Source organism: Ursus americanus, chromosome 15, assembly GCF_024610735.1.
Source record: "Ursus americanus isolate L20-20 chromosome 15, mUrsAme1.1.p, whole genome shotgun sequence".
Lineage (NCBI taxonomy): Eukaryota > Metazoa > Chordata > Mammalia > Carnivora > Ursidae > Ursus > Ursus americanus.
In genome coordinates this window covers 35,882,691-35,901,847 of record NC_142141.1, presented here as the reverse complement: position 1 = coordinate 35,901,847, position 19,157 = coordinate 35,882,691, and positions in this window count along the sequence as shown.

Genomic DNA, 19,157 nt, shown 5'->3' with positions numbered 1-19,157 from the left:
GGACATTGTGAAGTCACTGGAAAGTAACTTTGTGTCTCATGAATTTTGACTTATCGAGATGTCAGTCTTAATAATCATTATTGTTAATGACTGAATTCTAGAAAATTTTATACAAAAATTTATGTTAAAAGAAATGTCACCTAGAAGATGTTTTGAATCCCTTGATAAAATTAGGATATGCTATTATTAGTGCCTTTATCCACCATTCCAGGAGAAAGCATATTTTGTTTAAAAAAAGATTATTTTGACACAATTTGGTCATATGATTCTCTGAGTCCTTAAAGATGGGACTTTGTAATCACCACTGAAGGAGCTTTACCAATTCTTTTTTTTTTTTTTTTAAGATTTTATTTATTTATTTGACAGAGATAGAGACATCCAGCGAGAGAGGGAACACAGGCAGGGGGAGTGGGAGAGGAAGAAGCAGGCTCATAGCGGAAGAGCCTGATATGGGGCTCGATCCCATAACGCCGGGATCACGCCCTGAGCCGAAGGCAGGCGCTTAACCGCCATGCCACCCAGGCGCCCAGCTTTACCAATTCTTGAGTAGAAGAATGAATGAACAAAATATAATATCATGGATCCAGCCTTTATTCATTTTATTTAGTACCTCTATCCTCCTAAAATGTTATTTACACTGTGAATTGGTTTTCTAAAATTCTTTTAAAACAAAGGAAAATTCAGTTAAATCACTCTTATTGAAAATGCGCATTTAGTAAAGCCTAAATTTATGAGATTGACAACTTTACAGTAGTTGGTATCTATCAAATAGATAATCCAGACTTTCATCAGTTCTATATGATATCTACAGGACACTGGCAGGAGAGAGGCTGCCTTCCCACATATCTGTTTTTATCTGGAAGGAAATCTTCCCAGAATCCCCCAAGCAAGTCCTTATGTAACATTGGCCAAGATTGGATCCAGGCTTCTTGGAACCAATCACTGATGAGGGAGATGAAATTATAGTAGTTTAGAGTCATCAGGATTTGCTCCCTGAGTCAAGGAAAGGGGGAAGGCCTGAGCTAAAGGAAGGAAGGGGAGGAGTGGATGGTGGCCAGGAAACCAGCACTGTCTTTTCCAGGAATTCAGCTTCTCCTGCCACTACAATGCGGACAGATGTGTTTGAGGAGTGTGATGTGACTTTTTGTAAGGGTGGCTTGTAGGTATTAAGGTAGGATTGATGGGTGAACCTGTTTACCTTCACTTCTCACTAACGAGTCTTCTGAAAAGTCTTACCTTATTCCTTTGGGTTAAATGATTTTATCCAGATGACATGTGCAATTCTGCCAAAAAATACTTAGGTCTTTATTTTGTACTTCACAGGTTCTTGGTGGCAGGTCCAGAGTTCTGGAAATCACTTCCCCAGCTATCATAACTCTGTTTGAGTAGAAGTTCTCACCAGGACTTACTATATATGATGGGTTCTAATTGAGGATTGGGAAGTGGGAGGTGTTATAAAATAGCAAAGATGAATTCTTTAGACCTTATCCATATACATATGTAAAAGGAGATACCTGTAATTTTTAGGACATTCAGTATCGGGGCTCACTTTCACCTGGTGTGCACTGGTAGAGTGTATTGGCCAACATCCATTCTGTCACTGGTGGTAGTCCACGTTGTACTCGTGAATGAATGGTTTGACTATCACCATTGTACAAAATGCTGAATCACAAATTTAAAGAATAAAACAAGTAGAGAAAAATAAGTTCTGAAGCCTCTAACTTGAACACTTTTATGCTGGTACACCCTGTGTTAGATATGGCACCTACCAGTGATTTTATGTCTGTAGTATTGAGTATTAATATATGGACAGAGAGGAAATTAATGTAGTTCAGACAATTAAGTGGTATGTTCAGAAGATCCTTTGGCTTATGAAATATTTTTCTCAACTAGAGTTGATAGTACAATCAGAAAAGTTTCCAGAAAAAAACATACAGATGGTATATCAGTTTTCTATTGCTTCTGTAACAGATTACCAAAAACTTAAGTGGCTTAAAACAACACAAATGTATTACCTTATGTTTCAGGAGGTCCAAGTCTGAAATGGGTTTCAGTGGGTTTAAGTAAAAATGTTAGCAGCTTGTATTCCTTCTAGAGGCTCCAGAGAAGAATCTGTTTCCTTGCCTTTCCCAGCTTCTGGAGGACGCCTGTATTTCTTGGCTCATGGCTTCTTCCATCTTTAAAGTCAGGAGTGGCTGGTTGAGTTGCTTTCACACTGCATGACTCTGTTACTAACTATCCTGTCTTCCTCTTCCATAATTAAGGGACCCTTGTGATTACAATAGTGGACCTACCCAGAAATCTGGGATAATCTTCCCATCTCAACATCCTTAACTGAATTACCTCTGCAAATGTAAGGTAATGTCTTGATTTACAGGTTCTGGGAATTAAGATATGAATATTTTAGGGTGGACAATTATTCAGCCTGCCACAGTGGGTTTCCCAAATGTCAGATTTTAGTGTTTGATCTTAGAGAATCCAGTCTGGCCACCATCTTAAGCATTTTCTTTCTGAAGTTTGTGACTAGAAGACAGGATTGTTTTGTCTCTGGTAGTCATGGTGGTGGTGAATTGGAAGATGGAAATAACTATGAAAAATAGAAAAAGTTAAGTGGGCTGGAATCAAGAAATATTTATCAAAAACTTACTGTGTGGTAGGCTTATGCTAAGTGCGACGGGCAACAAAAAAATGGAAGAAAGCACAAACCTTACGTTTAAAGAGCTTCAAACCTTAGAGGCAAAACACATACACGAATAACTCAAGTTTGTACATTCACCCATCATTTGCTGAGAGGAGTACACTTCCTTGTGCCCTCCAGATAAGCTGCTTTACTTCTACCCTAGAGGCTTGTCTTGGAGTATGCGTCTCTTGATCTCAGGGTCGTGAGTTCCAGTCCCACATCGGACATGGAGCATACTTAAAAAAAAGTGTAGCAATCATTAATCTGATTTCTGATTTTGAAAAGGTGTTCTCTCCAGAATCCTGCATCCTCTGGTTTGTTAGGATGGAATGGAGGAAAGGAGAGAGCAGAGAGAGGGAATTTACATGTATTTGTCACCTACTGCGTGCTGGCGGTTTCACCCAGCTTCCTTTACCCGCTCTGGGGGATCTGTCATATTCCTCGTGCTTTTATAGGTGGAGAAAGTGAGGATCATAGAGGCTTTAAAAATACACAGAGAAAACCCCCCAACCTCCTTCTACGAGGTTGTGTGGTTAATAAGTGGGAGGCGTGAGATTTGAAGCCAGAGCCCTCCGATTTCCAGAGCATGTGGTTTTCTCTTTCTTCCAACTCCCAACGGGATTTGTGGAAATATTTAATTGAAAAATGTATCTCTTTGTATTCTGTTACTTCTAGAAACTTGAAGAAGCATTTCTTTTCTTCCCCCCCCCCCAGTCCTAGTGTAGTATCTGCCCCTTGTGTAAGATCTGCCCCTCACAAGAGGTCTGTCTTTTGCTGTTAAAAATATCATTAGAGTAAAAGCAGCTGATTTCCTTAGAAGTGGGACTTCCTCTTCTGTAATAACCCAGAGCCTATTTCTCCTCTCCGTGCCTTTCAGTCCTTTGTCCCTCACCTTGCCTCTAGCTCTCTGCAGTCCATTTAGAGCCATCAGCATCTTTATTTTTATTCAACAACAGCAACAATGAACTTGTAGGCTGTTTTTGTGCCAAGTGTGGTGGTAAGCTTTGAGGACACTGTGCTGTATTCCTTGGACTCCCAGAGCTTATATTCTTCAGAGTGAAGTAGTTTAATGCACGGGGTCTCAACCTTGGCTACACATTTGGTAACTTAGAAACATTTGGCAAGTATTTTTTTAATGCCTGGGCCGCTCCCAGAGGTTCTAATTTTGGGGGGTCTGAGGTGGGGCCCTGGCATGAGCATTTATTATTATACCCAGACAATCCCAGTGGGTAGCTGGTGTTGGTAGCTTTAATTAATTGGTAGATTTCATGTGTTGCCCATCAAAGGAATTAGGAAAAGGATGTTTGGGGCAGTTGTCAAAAGAATGTATCCTGAATGTGGAATTTCAGACATTGTGGCTTTGGATAAAAAAGGTAGTTTGGTGTTTGGCGCTGACAGCCCTTCCCACTGACCCTCGGTTCACACTGGGTAGTGACTTAAAGGGACCTCGATGCTCAAGTCAGCCTGGCCCCACAGCTCTCCGAGCACAATTCCCCGTGTAAGCTGACTGCAGGTTATGTGTCATGTTAGTTACCACTTACTAAGGGCCGCCTGCCCATCACTCTCACAACGGCCCTGTGAGGTGGGCCTTCTGATTTTCATTTTACAGACAAAGAAACAGGAGGGCAGGTAACAGGCTGGAGGCCACACAGCTTGGACGTGAGACAGCCAGTTCCAGTGCCGCGCTCTAACCCACAGTGCCACATCGAGGGGCGAAGAGTGTGGTGCTGAGCAGGCTGCTTTGAGGAGAGGGACCAGGAGGAATCATTCCCAGAGCCCTGGAGTCCCTGCAGCCCCTGGGCCATGCTGTGGCCTGGCTAGGGTCGGCAGCTTTTGTACCTGGAGTTGTGCTATGTGCAATTACCACTAAGCCCCTGTCTCCCTGCTCGACATCGCTGCTCTTGGAACCTTAGCAGCATTTCCATTCTGCACTGTGTTTCCAGAAATGAGAGTCTGAGAAAGACCTTGTATGTCACATCTTCCCTTCCCCCTTTCACTTGCTTGTTAAGGCTGCCAGGAAATTTAGGGCTGTGCAAAACTGGGAAGTGACAGATCTGCGTCTTCGTCATCACCATTCTCTCTCATATACTTTCTTCCCCTTCGTGGAATCTAGGACCTTTAGGCTTTTTAAGCAAAACTTTCTCTCAGGAAGGGGTAGGATCAATTCATTAGACTACGGTGTACATGACTGACAGCGTCCCGTGTGCCACCTTTCCCAGAGACCGTCCTATTTTAACAGGTGGCAGAGTTCAACCTGGGAGTCCGACACACATGGACTTGAATCTTGGGCTGCCTGCTGGTTATGTAACATTTGGCAAGTAACCTAACCTGCCTTAGTTTCAATTTCTTCATCTCTAAAAAGAGAGTAATATCTCAGAGGAGATATTTATGAGGATTAAGAAGATTGGAGAAGGAGCCTGCGCGGTGCGTGGCACAGGGTAGGTGCCTGTTCAGTGTTGTTCCTTTTTCTTTTCACCCAGTAGCAGAATTCATGCATCTGTGAGGCAGGAGGAAAGTTAAGCAGGGACACATTTCTGAACTCTCTCAGCAGCGAATGACCTCCTGTTTCCTTTCCTCCGTAGATGACACGGGGTATTGTGGAGGAGGAGCACGTGGAACTTTGCCCAGTGAGTGCCTCTCTCTCACTCTCACTCAGACACGCACACACACACACACACACACACACACTCTTTCCATTGCTGTGAGACATAGTTGGGTCATGCAGGAAAGCTGTGACTATACTTTGCGCCTAGGCTTCTTGTCAGTCCCTCCTTCCCACCCTGAAGCCTCCCCTGAAATCTGAGGCTCTGGGGCCTGTTTGGATACATTTTGGACAAAAGCACCTCTTGGTCTTTCTTTCTACAGAGGCCGAAATGCAGTTCCTCTGAAGAAAGAGCTAGCGGCCGTGTCCCGCGCAGTGTGGCTGAAATGCTACTGTGCTCCCGAGTTTGCACCTTTATTCCAGTGCACTCAAAAGATGGCTGCTATTAGGGGCGCCTGGGTGGCACAGCGGTTAAGCGTCTGCCTTCGGCTCAGGGCGTGATCCTGGCGTTATGAGATCAAGCCCCACATCAGGCTCCTCTGCTGGGAACCTGCTTCTTCCTCTCCCACTCCCCCTGCTTGTGTTCCCTCTCTCGCTGGCTGTCTCTATCTCTGTCGAATAAACAAATAAAATCTTAAAAAAAAAAAAAAAAAAAGATGGCTGCTATTAAAGAACAAAGCTAGCCGGTAATGGCCAAGCTTTCCAGGGAGCTATGTGCACGGCCTCCCGTTCAGCGTCTCTCTGTCATCCTTATGAAACATCCCATTAGACTTTCTACTGAGGCAGAAAAACTGGGCTGACAATGGAAAGTGAGTTATTTAATTGATATTACCTTTCCAAGTTTAAAGTGCATTTTTTTCATAATTGTTCCAGAAAAAGAAGCCTGGATTTGAAGGCTAGGTTAGGTGAGCTAAGGATTGTGGTGGAGCTGGCTGCTGCATCGAAATTCTTCTGACGTTGCAGATTCTGCCCAGTTACAGCAGGATTCTGACTTCCCCCTTGACTTGACTTGGAGTACAGGTCCAGGCTGGTACGCTGCATTCTGGGTTCAAAGCCCAGCTGGGCCACTTACTGGGTGGTAGACCTTGGCAGTCATGTAATCTCTCCATGTCTCCGTGGCCTCATCAATAAAATCAGCAGAGTGATAGTACCTTAAGGGTCTTTGTGAGGGTGAACAGAATTTAGGTCATGCCCTATCACTCTGCCCAGAGAAAAGTCAGCAAATGCTTCTGGCTCCTGCCCTTTCTCCTCTCTATGCAACCAAATGTAGTTGGTCCAGAGCAATTACATTTGATGACATTACATGAAGTGGGCCTCAAGGGCAGCATGGAGGGAAAGAGAAGTCACAGAGGGAATATACCCTGTGTGTGTGTGTGTGTGTGTGTGTGTGTGTGTGTGTGTGTGTAGGTAAGCCCCAGGTTTTGAAACTCAAAGTTTAAACTGTGAAAACTCCATAAGGAGAGCTACCTTATGGCAAAGAGTGCAAGCAGGAGCCCCAACACCAGTGCTAGAAAGAGAAGCCATTTACCTGGCCTGGCTGTATTGACTCCCTTCAAAAATGTCATGTTCATAGCGCAGGACTGGATGAGTTAATTCAAACCAAGTCAAGGCATTAATTATCTTGTGGAATAAATAACAATGGGTCATGCATTTCTGAGACATGTTTTTGAGACGTTTTTTTTCCTTTTAAACCGAAGTAGTCCTTCCTGGCTCCTGAACACAAGCCATCCTCATCTATTTCCTAAGATAATCCATTATAAATTATGACAGGTTCCCAGGAGCCTGGCGGGCAGCACGGCCCGATCTGTGCCCTGGTCTCACTTTTCTGTCCTGGTCATCTCCGACAAGTTCCATGCGTGACCGGTCAGAAGACGGCTAATTCCAGTCCAGGCATTTTTCAGATGAGCCTCATTTTATTTTTAATTTCCCCACAAATGCATGCCAGGCGCAGATTTCGTCAGTTACAGACATAGCTCTCTAATCTGTGCCGCCCTTCCGTAGCTCAAACTACCAAATGAATTAAGGTCCAGTTACATATAAAAGTGATTATGATCAGCGAAATGTCTGCCCAGAGTGGCCTTCCCCAAAAAGGGCAAAGATTTGAGGCTTTGACACTCCTGTTGGGCCATGTTGGGGCCACTGTACAATAAAAATGAATGCATCAACAACCTTCTCAAACCTCCACGGCCTTCAGATTTTAGGGCTCAGTGGCCTCTGGCCACCATGTAGCAGAGAAATAAATTATTTTCTCATGTTGGGTGAAATTATTTGTTTTCTGTCTTCATCCAATAATATTTCTTTTCAGGAGAACTGACCTCATCCTTTTGAAAACTTCCTCTTTCACCTCTACAGGCATCTGGCTTTTGCTTGTAAGCAGATGAGTGCTCGAAATCCTGACAGTTGAGGGGCAGGACTCTACGTTGTCTTTGGGATTCTTGTTAGGCTCATCTGCACATTTCTCAGAGCAGTTCGGAGCTGTGCAGGCTCTCTCTTTTCCCCTCAAATCGTCAGGGGCAGGAGCACCTTGAATAGGCGTTGCACAGAAGTTAATAAGCTAAATTAGGACCAGGGAGTGAAGGAATAAAGGCCATCCCCCTCTCACAAAAAAGTTCATAGTCTACTTCAGAGAAGAGGAAATATTTCCAACGATGCATACTTAACGTACTTTATTGTCTCAATATGTTAATGGGTTGTGTACAAGATAGAACAAGGAATGCTGTAGCAGAAAGATTATTAGGGACCAAGGGAAAGTATGTGATCTTGTACGATCTTGATCTGCCTCTCTCCGGGCGTTGGTCCTCATGAATGTAAAATCTATAATATGCTAGGCTTCTGCAAAGAGTGGCAAAAGAGCTGGGGAAATGAGGAAAGCCTTCCTCCATGGAGATTCTAGAACAGTGATCACAAAAGCGTAACCAGGCTGATCCTGAGGGGGAGATCTCAGTAGCCCCTCGATCAGGCCTCCTACTGTGGCTTTTTCCCACCTTCTGTGCAGACCACAAAGCAGACGTGGCAAAGTTTGTTCAAGCCCTCCGAAACAGTTCTGTTGGAGTGAAACGCAGTTTATTAAAGGTCCCACAAAGTTAAATCTGAACCCTGAGCAGAGCCTGAGGCGCGGTGGTAAAGGCGGAGGACATGCTGCCCCCAGCGGTAGAAGCGCGTGTTACACCGGCTCCCTCCCGTCCGCGGGGCCAGGGCCAAACTGCCCTGGGGACAAGCCAACCTTGGTAGTCGCCCAACCTGAGAATCTTTTGAGCTCTTCCTGTCGCCATGCCCCACCCCATCCCATTCCACCCTCGCCTCTTTTTTCTCCTCCCTGGCAGCCGCTCTGTTTTCAGATGTTTACCCTGAGTGAGGACCTCAGTGGCGGGCAAGAGGCCTGGTGGGGTTGGGGGGGTGGGGGAAGATGGTCCCGAAAGAGGAATTCCTCAGGGAGGCTCTAGGGTGCATCATAGGGATGCCTCCTCTTTGTCTCTCTGTTTGAGAGATGGTGCGGATGTGCTCTCCCTGGTTGACAGTGGTCTGTTTCTCTGGTTTGCAGTGTTTTAATCCTAGATTAGCCCAAGTCAGATGCTTTGGGGGAACACCGGTGTAGTCTGTGCTCCCAACGCCCCATCTCAGTGGTCTCAGTTTGATCAGGACATCCGGATTTTGTAACCTCGTTTTGTAACTGTTCCCCCGGCCCTGGTGCCATCCTTCAGAGCTCTGAGGACATGTAACTGGAAGCCACTCCGGCTCCTCTCCCCCTCTGCAGCGGACCCGTGTCACCTGCCGCCCTGGCATCATCACCCAAGCATGCACTGTCACACTCCCAACCGGAATGTCAGCTTGCTGTTTGAGATTCACACCGACACGCGGTCCCCAGAGGGCTCCTCCCGGAGCCAGGGCGGCCTGCGCTTGGGAGCACATAAAAGCACAGGAGTCCCCTGGCTTTTTGGCAGCACTTCAAGCGCTAGCCCAGTGAGGAGATCTTGACAGCATACTTGTAAACTCCACGGGCCCCAAGGGCTCAAACACCACCATATTTATGCTCACGGGCTGGAGAGCCAAAATAGTTGGGTTGTTATGCAGACATGGGTCTCTTAGTCCAGGCCAGCATTGCTGACACCTGTTAATTGGCATTTGAAAGGACTGAGTTGAGGGGGGCGGGGAGCCTTTGGAGCTGCTGCCAACCTGTACCTGAACAGCAGGGAGTCCAGCAAGAGTTTGACCCATCCCTTGGGTAAGAGATTCCCTGGTGGGATGAGCAAATGAGTCCAAGGGTTGCCAGAAAGGATAATCAGAGAAGGAAGAAAATAGGAAGGAGGGTGGGAAGAAGAGGCACCAAGAGGGAAAGAAAAAAATAGAGGGTGGGTATTTTTAGATATGCTAGCACAGAGCTTTGTGTGTATAGCGCCCTGAGCCCTGTTTCTGCAGCACCAGTTCTCCTGGTCCAGGTGGGAGCAAGCCTGCCTTGCCCCTTCTCTCCTGAGGCTGTGGACCCACCTGCATTTCAAGGTCAGGAGCAGGACCACCTCCTCCAATGACCCTTCTCTGAAAACCCCAGAAGCCCCGCTGTCTTCCTCCTTGGCGCTCTTGCTATAACATACACTCCCCATTCTCCTGTGTGCCCCTTGGGCTCCTCCCCTTCAATTGTCCCCTCCCTGCTTTGTTGATTCCTTGGGATCACGACTGAGACTGTCTGGCCCACACTGCCCAGCACAGTCCAAGACTCAAAGTAAGCTCTCGGTTTCCAGGCTCTTGGGTTGGTGTTCTCCTTCTGGGTGTCTTTTTCTCTTTTCCAGTTCTAGGCCTCTCACCCTAGGTCCCATTCAGCAAAGCACCCGCTCCGTCCCCACACAGCTACAAGCTGACCCAGGGGGCTCTATGAGTCTTCTTCCTCATACCTATCTCAAGGTTTGGACAGTGCACAACTTGACCTGAGGGGAAACTGGGCTTATTAAAAATTATTTCTGTATTTCATTATTAGTACACAAAAAATTTCCAGAAGATCCATAAATTTGAACTGGCTTATGTTCCAAAAGTCAGCTTGAAAATTTGTTGTTTGAAACTGGAAGTCCACAGAAACAATATTGTAAATGAATTCGTTCGTTCATTCAGCAAATACATCTTGAGCACTCCTATACGGCAGGCACTAGTCTACATGCTGGGGAACCTGCAGGGAGCACGTGTAAAAACCCTTGTCCTCAAGGAGTGTGTACCCTGCTCAGGGGAGGCAGATAAACCACACAGATAAGTAAAATATACGCTGTTGGGTGGAATGACGAGTGCCAGGATGGGTCTGGGATTCTAACTCAGGAAGGCCTTATTTGAGAGCAACCTGAAGGAGGGAGAGAGTAGAGGAGGAAAGTTCCAGACTCAAGAGTGAACTTTTATGTTCAAGGAACAACAAGAAGGTCAGAGTAGCTAGACCAGAGTGAGCATTGGGGGTAGAAAAATACTGGTTGGTTTCCGTGGACACCCCACTGGTGGTTGACTTAGCGCTATAACAAGTCTGAGCTATAATTCTCATTCAATGCAATACACATTTACTGAATGCCTTCTCTTTCCCAGGGATTAATGCTAGGTGCTGTTACTAATTCTCTCAACTACCATAACCATGGCTCTATGGGAATATCTCTTGAGTGTCAGCTGGGGAGGGTTAGGGACATATAGAGCCCACTCGGTAATATGGAGGCCAGACAGGTAAGATGCAATAACCAGTAGACAAAATCTTCCTCCTGGAAGCAGCTTGGAAAATTAGAGCCATCTCTTCTTGATTTGCTTTTACACCAGATGGCTTCAGCCATCTGGGGTGATTAGCCATCTCTTGATTTGGAGACCCTGGCACTTGATTTATGGCTGAGTGTTGGTTTTTGACACCTTACCTAAGCTTCTTGATCCTTGATTTCCTGGTAACGATAATGACTGCTTTACCTTTTTTTAGTAAAAATTAAATGAGATTAGTATACATAATAGAGCCTTGTAAAACCAAAGTCTACTGTCTGAGTTATGATTTTGGAGTAGTCACTCTGTCTTCTACATCAGGGAAGGGATCAGAAATAGAATCTTTCAGTGACACCTTCATAAATGGAAATTGCTGGTCAGTTTTATGTTGGCTGTCTAATCTCTGGAAAAGGTGATGGGGACAGTGAGTCTGAAGATGGCAAATAGCTCTGCTAAAAGATCCAGGTAGGAGAAGGAACAGGTCAATGAAGGAAAATTGCCTGACTCTAGAGGGGGTTGTGGAGTAGAATTTGAGGAAAGGTATATGAATCGTTCGCAACTAATGAATCTTCGAACTTTACATCAAAAACCAGGGATGTACTGTATGGTGACTAACATAATAAAAAAATATTATCATATGAAAAAAAGAAAGAAAGAGAATGACAAGACGATAGACCCAAGTGAACCATTACAGAGGTAAAATCCCATTTCCCCTTTGGGCACTGCTCTTTTTCTCTCTCATTCCCTGCATCCTTCAGGCTCCATTTTGCAGTGCGTAAGGCACTCAAATAGCTCTGGTCCTACCCCCCTGGGCCCCAAGCCATCCAGTACCTCCCGTGTCTGCCTACTTTTCTTCCAGTGCCCTTTAAAATGGGGGACTTTATGTAGGAAGAAAAATTTCTAGTGAGAGAACTCACTTCCTTATAATAAGGCAAGCTATGCATTCTGGAAAGTCCTTGTTATTAGAAAGTTCCTCCTTCAAGTCACTTAAAATCCACTTCCCTGTGATTTTTTATTCCTAGGTTCTGGGTCACCCTCTGAGGGGCTCAGAGGTATTCCAAATAACTCTTCTTCCCAGACACCGCTTTTCAGATATCTGAAGACAGGTCACTGTCCCCCTCAGCTTAGGATTTTCTCCTTATCTTTGGTGTTCTTCACCGTCACCATGAAGTATCTGGTTTTGTTTTGTTTAATTTTTTTAAATGCTTTCCTATATATAGTATGTGCTTTCAATTGGAGGATTCATGACCTTCTTCAGTTCTTCAAAATTCTTAGCCATTACTTCAAATATTTCTTCTCCCCCAACCACTCTTTTTCTTTCACTGAAATGATAGACACTATGTTGGAACTTAACCAGTCTACCTCCTTGTCTCTTCCAGCTCTTTCACAATTTATCTCTTTCTCTTTCCAAGCTTTGTTCTGAGTGAATTCTTCAGAACTGCCTTCCAATTTATAAATTCTCTCTTTCACTGTGACCAATGTACCCAATACAGTTTAATTTAATTTACCTATTTTAATTCCCTCCACAGAAGCTGAACTCCAGAATTTGGCTTCTAGCCATGGATTATTTTACCATTCTGTTTTAAATATCTATTGCACGAAATGTCTCTTAATTTAGAATATAGCCTTTCCTTTTAATGTCCTCCTTTTACATTTTAATTGTCATAGCTCTATTTTCAGAACAATAAGGTCCTCAAATTGGGAACTTAACTCTCTGTCTTGACTTTCCCCCTATAGTCCTTGAACTAGCCTCATATGCTTGACCTCCTGAATTTTCCCTATCAGGATCACTGTCCTCTGAACTCACTCTGTGATGCCCAGAATGGAATGCAGAGTATTACAGTGAGTGCCCTGTAAGTCAGAGACAGAGGACACTGAGCAAGTAGGATTCTAATAACACGTTCTTTTATAGAAGTGTCTATAACAGAATAACAGGAAGACACCAGAGAAATTTCTTTGAGGCCTAACCTGTGTAAGTTTCAGGGATATTCACAAGGTCTTCAGGCTTATGGTAAACAATGCCTCCTGATGCAGGGAAAATCAGGCCAAATTCTGGGTAAGAAGAAGGGACAACACAGCAAAGAAGTCAACAAAGGCCAGCAGGAAAGAGTTTGTGCAAACAGGAGGGCCATCCATGCATTGGCTTTGGAGGTGATAATGGTTCAGAATAATCAAATGAAGCGTATCCGTATGGGCCTCAGGTGGTTCTTGACACCATATAGATCCATGTCTGTCTTCTCTCTTGTCAGTCCAGCACGGTCTAACCATAGGTAAGGTTTGCTGGAGAGCAGTTGGAGAGCAGAAGCTAACTTCTCTGCCCCAGGGAAAAAGAGTTCTCCCTGTTCTCAGCAGAAGGATGGGCCTGGAAGCAAAAGGTGATCACAGGTCATTATGATTGTTTTTCAATTTTTTGAAACACCTGGGGTGAAGCCATCTGGTGTAAGAGCATAAAGTGCCGACAGTTATTAGCTCCTTTCAAAATAGCGTGTGAAGTTGTCTGCTGAAGAGAGCATGAGTTCTTGATGCCAAGCTTTTGAAACCACAGCCTTATCACTTACTAGCTGGGTGATGTTGGGGTGGTTTCTTAACCCCTCTGAGATTCAGCTTTTACTAAATGGGATAATGATATCTGCATTATTGTAAATGTGGATTAAATGAAGCAATGCGTATAAAGGGCATAGAGTAAGTGTTCGATTGTTAATATTCTTGGTGCCCATTCCTTTTACTGGGTGTGATTTGACAGAACTGGGGATGGGGAAGATAGCAAGAAGGTGAAAAAAATGAAGGGGATTTTTAAGAATGGAAAGAATCGTTAAGGACTGTTGCAAAAGGGCCTGAAGCCACTTTGGCCGTTAGCAATGTATGGACTCCAGCGCTAAGTATCGCTCACCTCCAACAATTAGGGGCAGGTGGATCTTCATGTCTTCTTCCTACACAACCTGGCTACAGGGTGGTAGGCAACAATAAAAGCAAGTCTCAGATCCCATTCTAACCACATTCGGACACTGATCAGCAGTCAGGTCCCCAAAGGATCCCATAAGCTCAGAATGTCCCCACTCTTGGTTATTTTAGGCAATTTGTCAAGCACATTACTCCTTTCGAACAGATTGCCTGTGTTCTCTGGGTCCCCTAGTGTCCAGTGCCCTCCCATCTTTCAAGACTCAGTTCACACATCACCTTCTATACAATAGGAGCAGTGAGTAGGGGCCAAAAGCTTACAAATCGTTTATAGGGCCAGAGTAGGGAGCAAGGGAAGGACAGTGGAAAGAGTTGGAACTAGAAAAGGAAGTCTTTTCCCACTCTTGGTTTCTACAATAGGGGATTTTCCCTACCCACACTCCCAACTTCTGTCCACCCTTAAGGAGGTGCAGTGACATCTCTGATGGGCACATTGCAGAAGAATGCTTGAGCACGTTCTGTTCAGCCCTGTCCTCCGTCTTCCTCTCGGGATCAGAACTGTCTACCACATGGAAATCTGCTCCTCCGTGCTCCAGTCCACATGGCTGGAGCTGTGTGTGGGAGTTTGCCTAATGGGGGGTGGGAGGTCAGTTGACAGGCCTACTGGCTCTCATACTAAGCTATATTCTCCAGTTTAGCCTTTATCACTAATAAAGGTGGTGTTCCAGCTATGTTTGCGCCCTTGTTTTATTTCACAATTTTCCCAAAGCCCATGTGGGGAGAAGGGATGTTATGTGCTGGGTGCCCCACCAGGCAGATGACATCCAGACCCTGGAGGGCTTGGAATGCTCTGCCTTGAGTCTGGAATCACAGGAGGAGAGGGCCTACAGATGGAAGCAATAAATGTAGCCTTTGTAGGAAGAGTATGGATCCGGGTGTCAGGAGAACTGGGAGCAGGCCCAGCACTGCCACTAACCATCTGGATGACTTTAGGCAAGTTGCTTAAACTTCTCAGGCTTCAATTTCCTCATCTGTAGAATGAGTTGGTTTATAAAAATCTCTAATGGCCCTCTCCAATTATATAAACTTTATAAAGGGAAGATTTCCTCACAGGAGGAAGTTTTGAACATTGGGGCAGGTTATGGAATTTCTTTCCTTGGAGATCTTGATGAAGCAGCTGGTTTAGCATTCAATTTAGATGAGAAATGTTATTTGTATGTGCCAAGTATTTAATTACAAGCATAATGTGAATGCTTTCATTTAATCTTCATACCAACCTATGAAATAGATGATATTATCATTCTTCATTTACATACAAGGAAACTGAGACTCAAATTTAATAACTTTCCCAGGAGCCTATGAGTAGTAAATGCCAGTGCTGGGCTTTGAACTTGGGCGGTCTGGCACCAAAGCTATGCTATCCAGCACTCTACTGCACCACCTCCATGCTAAGGGGTAGCTCTGGGTTTTTTTCCCCAAAAGCCCATCCCAATTCATGGTGTCTCTAGAGGGACCCAGTTCGCAGCTTCTCAGACACGTGCAAAAGGCAGGTGCTTGGCCAGTGAGAGAAACCGAACTCCTTTTGGCTGTCTCGTAGCTCTGTGCCCTCAGGTTTGACATTCAGGGGTGAGAAGCACTTGTTTGGCAATTAATAATGCCCTGTGTGTGACATCTCTTGTACTGATGTCTTTATTGTTGTTCAGTTTCTATGTGCTTATGATTCGTCTTCTTCCTTAATATTGACTGCCTGATCACCACACCAGAAACTGTTCTACATTCTTCAAATGTGTTACTTCATTTCACACTCTCCACAGTCCTTCAGGGTAGGTACTATTATCCCCAGTTTACAGCTGAGCAAACTGAAGCACAGAGGGAGAGATACTATTCTACTATTGATAGGACATAGACATGGGCTCTCTATCCTGAGTCCTAGACAAATAGTTGCAGATGGATCGATTCGTCAAGGTTCATATATTTCAAAGATTCTCTTTGCCCAAGGCTTGCATGGTCTTCTGTTTATTCTCTGTTTAGCTATATGTCCCTATATTTCCTTTGTTGGCTGTGTGTAAGATGCTGATTGAAAATCGAAACAGCCATCCAAGTGTGGGCTGTTCCTAAAGGCCTATTCTCACCAGCCCTCAGGAACCCACAGGAGCCTTCCAATCCAGAAGATGCAGAATAACTTGTGCTCAATAATTTTGTATTAATTGACTAACATATTGATGGCATATTGGTTTGCTTTGTGATTTTTCTGGTAAACATATTTGCTCATTCTTTTATGAATTTTAGGCCTGATAGAATTTTTCTTGCTTTTTGTTGTTATTGTTCTTCATTCCCCTGACTTTTGGCTTTTCTTGCTACTGAGAAGTAGAAATAGGATAAACTGAACTCAGCAGAATGAGGGCTGCATGAGCTAGCTATGCTTTTCTGAATTGTGTGTGTGTGTGTGTGTACACATATTTTTTGAGGGACTTGGGGGCTATGAAAAATAAAACCCTCTCCTCTCTGCCTCTTGAATGTCCTATGAATTGTGTCTCAGTGTCAAAGCTGCAACTTCTGTTTTTTACTTTGGGCTCTATCAATGAGCATTTAGTCTTCTCCAATGAGAATGTATCCACAGTGGACATGCCAGTCTACATTAGCATTATGCTTTGCAAACCAGCCCACCTAACTGTAGCTGGGATAGCAATTGGAAGTGACAGCAGCAATAACTGACACAAATCAGAGGCTAGACAGATTTGCAAACTGAGGTCAATTTATCCTGTATGCCCAGCGCCTCTTGTGTCCTGATCTGTTTAAATCCCTGGTGGAAAAAATTAGTTTTCCATAAGAAGAGTTAAACAAAAATTCACACAATAGGCTTTTTGCCTCTTCATTGCTGACCCTTCTTTGGTGAACACTCTGCTCCAAAGCTGCAGGGAGAGAAATCCCAAATTCAACCTTGGGCATGTTTCTTTTGGCTTCACTTATGACATGTCTTTAAACAAATGTTAGCATTTTGCAACTGTGAAAAATACCAGGAATACACATTTCTTCATAAAACCCAGGACATTGTAAGTATTAGAGCATGAGCCCTAACTCCACGACTCTTGCTGTGGAGAATTAGTGTGTACAGCCTCCTTCCAGTGTGTGCTTAGGCCTCTCCAGACCAGGTGATGCACAGGGCCATCTGGATAGAATCAGCATCAGCTCGGCAACAAGTGCTATGAGGACCCTGAGGCTCAGTTCTCTAACTGGAGACTCAGTCTCCACCTGCACTGGCTGGTGTGAAGAAAATATGGATACACTGAATGCACCTAAGGAAAGGTGATGCTCGTCTGCAAATTCTTGTGGCACAAGTGGGAGCTATGTTAGAAATTCCTCAAGAATGCATTGCACAATAGTGAGATCTGGTCATACAATTCATGACCGTCCTGGGATAGGGAGTGAATACAGTCCATCCACATTAAAAATCAAAGCTAGGCAAAGAATATGAAGAGGCAATTCACAGAGGAGGGACATGAATGGCTGCTAAACATATGACAGAATAACTATTGTGATGATTATCAGTAAAAGGCAAGTGAAACTACAACAGGTGACCATTTTATGTCCATCAAATTGGGCATAAAATGCCTGACATTATAGAGGGATGGTATGAATGTTACATAGTGGGAAATCTTGTGCCCTGCTGGTGGGAATATACATCAGTTCAAGTACTTTAGGAAAAAATTGGCATTATTTAGTCAAGGTGAAGATGTGCATTCCCTATGCCCCAAGTAGTCCACTATTATAGCAAGTATCCTGTGAGTGCATTGTTTAAAAAAACAACAATGCAAACAACCTAATGTCCATCAGCAGTGCATAAATAATTAGTGGCCTCGTCATATAATCATTGCTAGACAGGGCTGAAGATGACCAAGTGTTACATGCATCAACATGAAAAAAGAAAGGTCACAAACAAAATGTTAAGAGAACAAAAGTCACTTGTAGACTAATAAATATCATATGACACTACTGATAAAAGTTAAAAGTAGGCAGAAATGCCACATAATTTTCATGGATCTGTATATATGTGTATGATAGAAGTATAAAGAAATGTGTGAGAATGAAAAGCACAAAATTTGGGATGGTGTATTTTTCTGGGATAGAGAACACATTTAGGGAAGGATACACTAAAGGTTGTCTATTACACTGACAACTTTTATTTTTTAAGTCAAGTAAGTAGTCATTGTATTCTTTTTATATCATTTTGTATCTCTTAAATATTTTATAATACATTTTTAAATGTTCCTTTGAGGTGCCAAAGAATTTGAGAGATAGAAAGGCCTTAGAAATAATCTAACTCAACAATCACCTTTTAACGTGATGACAAATAACTAAAATCAGAGATGAAAGAGGAGACATTACAGCTGATACCACGGAAATACAAAAGATGTCCCAGCCAGACCCATTAAACAAGAAAAAGAAATAGAAGACATTCAGATTAGAAAGGAAGAAGTAAAATTATTTCTGTTTGCAGATGACATGATCTTATACGTAGAAAACCCTAAAGATGCCACACAAAAAAGAAACAGAATAAACGAATTCAGTAGAGTTGCAGGATATAAAACCATCACTAAAAAGTCCATTGCATGTCTGTGTATCGACAGTGAACAATTCAAAAAGGAAATTAAGAAAAAAAAATACTGTTTACAATAGCATCAAAAAGAATAAAATACTTTGGAAAAAAGGCTTAACCAAGGAGGTGAAAGACTCATACACTAAAAACTACAAAACACTGATGAAAGAAGTTAAAGAGGACAGAAATAAATGGAAAGAGATCTCATGTTCATGGACTAGAGGACTTAATACTGTTAAAATATCCATACTTCCCAAAGCCCATAAACATATTCAGTACAATCCCTATCAAAATCCCGATCAAAATGGCATTTTTCCATAAAGAGAAAAAAAGTTGTGAAATTTATATAGTATCTCAAAGGATCCCCAAATGACCAAAACGGTGTTGAGACAAAAGAACAAAACTGGAGGCCTTGTACTTTCTGATTTTGAAGCATATTGCAAAGCTATCATAATCAAAACAGTATGGCATTGGTATGAAGAAACATAGACCAATGGAACTGAATAGAGAGATAGGAAGTAAATCCTCATATAAATGATCAGATGATCTTTGACAAGGATACTAAGGCTGTGCAGTGGGGAAAGGCTATTCTCTTCAGCAAATGGTGTGGGGAAAACTGGATATCCACATGCAAAATGAACATGGACCCTTATCTTACACCATATACAAAAACTAACTCAAAATGGACTGAAGACCTAAATGTTAGACCTGAAACTTTAAAATACCCAGAAGAA